Source organism: Lampetra planeri, chromosome 40 (genome assembly GCF_965212315.1).
Source record: "Lampetra planeri chromosome 40, kcLamPlan1.2.h2, whole genome shotgun sequence".
Taxonomy (NCBI): Eukaryota; Metazoa; Chordata; class Hyperoartia; order Petromyzontiformes; family Petromyzontidae; genus Lampetra; species Lampetra planeri.
Window position 1 is genome coordinate 6,443,638 of NC_136146.1, and position 6,000 is coordinate 6,449,637.

The following is a 6,000-nucleotide window of genomic DNA, read 5'->3' on the forward strand; positions in this document are numbered from 1 at the left end:
TGCATATCAAGAGGAATTTAGCATATTTATGGGAAATACAGATATGAGATTAGTACTACTTGTGAAATGCGTAGGAGGTTTGGCGGGGGGTTTAAAGTCATATTATCCCCGTGCATTATGCAGGATTAGCAGCATCAAAGGGAGGGGATAGGGGTAGCATTAATAAATGGAAGGAATGTTAATAGTATGTAGCTGCAGTAACTAAACCACCACGTAAACAACAAAAGTATAAACAACATAGTATCATATACTCTCCAATAAGCTGAGCTACTAACAGTAAGTAATACATTACAATTCTATGTCGCAAAAAATATAATATGCTTCCAGCAAAACTTTTTTTCTCACACAAACACAGCCACCTTGCACGCCGAGCTCGACGTTGCTGCTCTGCGATCTCCCATGAACATGCTAATCTCTAGATTTGAAGCTTTCGTGACTGCAAGGATTCATATTCTAAGGTTTTCGGTAAAGTCACGTAGGTAAATAATTAAAATTAAAATTAATAAAGTAAGGCTCAAAAGGCTCATTCCTAACAGCGTGTTTCAGCCGCACCGAACCTCACAAAATAATATTCAGGGCCTGCCTTGGCTCCTCCGACCCTCGAACCAGTATATATACAAGGACTGTTTTCTTGGAATTTCTCTCACTTGATACAGCAATCGTGCTGTGACGGTTCCACCTGAAGACGGAAGCTTGTGTTGCCTCCGAAACGTCGTGATTTTTATTTTATTTTTTATTTTACTTTTATTAATTTAAATTTTTTACCTACGTGACTTTACCGAAAACCTTAGAATATGCTAATCTCTCACATTGACATAGCCACCTCCGTGCCCTCCTCGTGGAGGCCGCTCTCCGAGCGGACATTGACATGCTAATTTCTTACATTAACATAACTAGCCCTGCCCATCTTCTTAGGTTTTTTCGGTAAAGTCACGTAGGTCAAAATAGTTTTTTGTTTTTATTTTATTTTATTTTCATTAATTTTGACCTACGTGACTTTACCGAAAAAACCTAAGAAGATGATTCCTTGCAGTCACGAAAGCTTCAAATCTAGAATTAGCCCTGCCCACTTCGTTTATGACCCTTGGGCTACACCCATTTTAAACCTTTAAAACAGTCTGCCTCAGCAGCTTTCCACCTCTTTGTTTCTCCTGATGATCATCGCTTGTGTTGTGCTCGAAACGTCGTAGTTTTTTGTTGTTATTTTTTTTGCTATTTTCTTTTGGACCTATCTACGGGACTATACCAAAAGACCCAATGAACAGGACGTAACCTGTTCATGTGGAGTGACGTTTACGCGCGGGACATCATTGCACTGGTCAACAAAAAAAAAAACATGTTTTTCTGGCCTGGACGTTTACAGCTGTATTAGACTAATTTCAGGGTTCTGATTCCAAATCTGATCTCAGATTTGCTCTATCACATCTCATTTTATGCTATCGGCATACCCCATTTTCATTGGTTTTACCCGAAATTAACTCTGTCACTTATGATGGCAAGTTGTTGCGAGTCAGTGACTGCTTTAGTGTTAAAATACGGTGCTGTATTTTTAGGATAGTGTGTTTATAATATCATTTTATGTAGATATCCACATTTATTTAATATTTATCTTCTGCAGTTTCTATTGAAAATGCAATATTTCATATCTCAAAAACATGATGTGATAGACAAAACTGATGCCAGATTTGGAATCAGCACACCAAAATGACCTTAAAACCGTTGGAATACCTTATGCCAGAAAAAGTGTGTTGACCAGTGTTATAGTAGTAAATTATGATCACGTGCATGGTTCGTTGTTGTTGTTGTTGAGTTGTTGTTTTTCTTCTTCTGTTATTGTCTTCATTTGCACGATCAAAATATACTTTACCTTCCACTAACATTGCACGCTTTGGTTAAAGTGACCTTAACGCTCAAGAGAAAAGGCCCCATGACTTGTTCCGGTTGAAATGTTCCTCGTGTGCGTGAACGTTGCATGTCAATAAATCTATACAGGGTGGCCCAAAAGTCAGGACACACGTGGGGCTTTTTCAAAAAAAGGTATCAGTTTTGTTGGCAGATAAAAGGGTAAAAAAACCAATTATCATATTTTGCTACTGGCAAAGGAGGTTCCAATGGTGTAAATGCTTTAAGTTGTGCGCCTTTTGGCGTCATCTGGTCCAACACCATGTGAGACTAGGCTTTAAGAAAAGCTGTCTCGGATGTGGACCAATCAACTTCAAGGACAGTGCTTACCGCAGGTATTGTGGTCAATGCAAACATGACTCCTTGTAAAAAAGGTGTCAGTTTTGTTACCAGATAAAAGGGTAAAAAAAACAATTATCACACGTGGGGCTGTTAAGTTTATTTTAACAAATCACAAAGGGTAATTTATCATAACAAATGGTCAAACTGCCTTTCATTCGCACGAATGCATGCTGCATGGATTATATTTTGAAATGAATGTTGGACTTTGTTTTTAATCGAAGATTGCAGCTGGATTATCTGAACGTTCATCAATTATGTTTCGTCTCAATTCATTCGGAGTTTTTGGTCGAGTTTTTTTTTGCTTTTAAAACGACAACATTTGCGGTGACCACCGCAGGGATATGAAAAGTAGATATTGCTAACAGATAAAATATGAACTTCAAGCATACACAATTTAAACGTTTTAATGCCAGCGTGACAATAAATTAAATGACCCCGCGTGTCCTGACTTTGTACGTACGTTGAACTTATTTCGCACCGTACGTGGCCAACAGTGCTAATGGGAGGCGCGGGGGGGGGAAACAAACGAAATTAAATATTTAGTGAGAAGAGGTTTTCCCCTTTTCTCTGGCAACAAAACAGCTGTGTTAAGATGTTAAAACACCAAACTGAAACCTTTTACGAGGAATCATGTGTGCATTAACCACAATGCTTGTGGCCAGAATGCAAACAAAAAACGTACTCTGATAATATTTGCATTGTCTTTGAAACTGATTGGTCCACACCAGAGACAGCTTTCTTTGGAGCCTCGTCTCAAACGGTATTAGACTTTTGGCGTCCTCTGGTCTAGCACCGTTTGAAACGAGGCTCAAAAGAAAGCTGTCTCTGGTGTGGACCAATCAGTTTCAAAGACAATGCATATATTATCAGAGTATGTTTTTTGTTTGCATTCTGACCACAAGCATTGTGGTTAATGCAGACACGATTCCTTGTAAAAGGTTAAAGTTGATTGTTTTAACATCTTAACTTCTGTTTTGTTGCCAGAAAAAAGGGGAAAAACCTATTCTCATATTTTGGTACTGGCGAAGGAGGTCTCATGATAAATATTTTGTCATTTGTATTAATTAATTAATTTGCATTAATTGAGCGAGGATCCGAGTGCAGTCTCCTCCCCACAAATCGACGCGGAATATTTTTTTGGTTTGTTGACAGTGGAAGTTTGTTTTTATTTAATAAATATTTACGTTTGGTCTTCTTCTTTTCTCTGAAAAAAAAAATTACAAGAGCCGTAATTAAGTCTTATGTCCGCGTAATGCAAACGAACATTGTGTAATTAACGTGGTGTTATTTTTCATTTGAACCTAACACTGCGTAAGGCGATTATTGTTTTCATTTTAATACATTGGGATTCATACCTTGGGGAAAAGTTCTCACAAACCCACGCAGCAAATAAATTTTAAACAAAATATATTAGCTAATATATTTATTTACACGGATAATGTCTCCTTCACGAATCCATCCGTCCACCTAGTAATTAAAAGTGACCCTTACACAACCCATCAGCTGCCACACAGTCGTATGCAATGCTTCGATCTAAGCACACTCTGGGCAAGTTTTCACGTGTAGAGTCTCATCAGCAGAGGCAGGCTTGTTTTAACCAAAGCAGCAGCACGGCGCAATGTTAGATGCAAGGCCCCACTCTTGATGACATGGGTCTCAGTTCTGCACAGAACGATATAATACACAACAACATAAAAATACGGCACACAAAATATGTCACGGCTCAAACAAGCCTGACTGCTGATGAGACTAGGTATGTAAAAACCGGCCCGGATTATGTTTGTGCTGTTTTTTATTTTGTATTTGATCAGGTGAGGCCTACTGAGATGGATAGCTCTTTTTTTTCAGAAGCGACCTGGCCACAAATAATAGCTCAATTAAGTGGCTTATCATCACGTGGAAATGTGTAGCAGTCAAATACTCTAAACGCACGTTGATTCTAAATATGGAGGGAAAACCCGTAGGTCCCGGAGAAAAATCCACGCGACCACAGAGAGAGAGAGAGACATGCGAAATCGAACTATACAGGCGTCAGGGTCGGGATCGGGTTCGAACCCACGACCTCCTGCATACGAGGCGAGGAAGATGACATCTCACCACTTAGGCGCCCCGTACCGAACCAATGCTGCTGAAATGAGGCGCTGTCAGAATGTCTCGTGACTGATGGAAAGTGAAAATAATTACGGGACAGATGCACGAAGGAGACGTAGCCTGCGTATTTATTTTGCTACTTATATTCTCCAAGACTGCACAAACCACGACTGTGTGCCGAGTACTTTACATAAGCAAGGTTTACTGTTTGCTGTGTTTAATGAATGTGTAAGCAACCGCAGGTTTGTGCTTCGTCGAAAGCTGTGGGCGCTAGGATTAAAGGCAGCCGTTGTCACGGTAGGCTGTGTCGGGTCAAGGCCTTTTCGCGAGGCACGTGTTGATTCGCCGGTTCCTTTCCAAACTCGCATTTCGAATCGCGTGTTTAAGGAATTGGTCAATCGATGTTCGATGGGCTGACACAACACCCGTTCAGAAGTTGAACCACGTGACCATTGCAATTGAGAGTACACAGTCAGCAGAACTTCGTTCTGTCTCTGAGCGGAGATAAATAAAACAGTCTCGTAATTTGCCTCCGTCAGCCTCTTGGCCTACCACACCAAGGCTATCGAGCGGCAGTTGATTTCAGGCGAGCAAATGTCCGGACCGGTTTTGACATCCTGAGTCTCATCAGCGGAATCAGGCCTGTTAAACACATGTTGACGGATTCCTCAGATGTTATTGGCAAGCGCACTCCATTGAAATTATGGGGCCCCCGTTGCAGGCTAAAAGCAGCGGCACGAGTTTGTGTTTTGATTGAAAGACGGGTGGACTGCGACTGTGGCAGCAGATATTTTGACATCCATGGTATAATGAATATATGCTACTCTTAGGTTTTTTCGGTAAAGTCACGTATGGAAAAAATAAATAAACAATAAACATGAATAATACATATAATATAAATAATAATAGAAATAAATATTTTATTATTAAATTTCTATTATAATAAAAAATAATATAAATAATAATAGAAATAAAATAATAAATCAATTGTTATTTGATTTCTATTATTATTTAAATTATTTATATAATTTATATGTATTTATTTATTTATTCCTACGTGACTTTACCGAAAAAACATAACAGTATGAATCCTTGCAGTCACGAAAGCTTCAAATCTAGAATGAATATATGCTGATGAGTATTATTATTATTGTTCACATCCCTTTAGTAAATCCACTGCTGGATGACGGCCTTCCCATGCCGTGTCGGTCACGGTGGCTAGTTGACCATATTCTTGGTTCTTTCGGTAAAGTCACGTAAAAGAGAAATAATAAAATAATATTAATATAAAACAATACAAATTATCACGACGTTTCGACTGCAACACAAGCAATCATCATCAGGTGTGAAATCCACAGCAAGAACATTTTATTGCTGTGGATTTCACACCTGATGACGTGACTTTACCGAAAGAACCAAGAATATGAATCCCTGCAGTCACGAAAGTTTTAAATCTAAATTTTGTTGACCATACTTCACCACGCTGGTCAGTGTGGGTTGGTGAAGATGAGTGAGGGTTGCGTCGGAGGGCAGAACCCGTGTCCTGGACTCGAACTCGGGTGGACAGAGTTCTTGGCGAAACGAGACGGCAACGAATGAGATGAAAAACGCAATCAAATTAAATTTCGATTTAAAGCTTTCGTGACTGCAGGGATTCATCTTCTT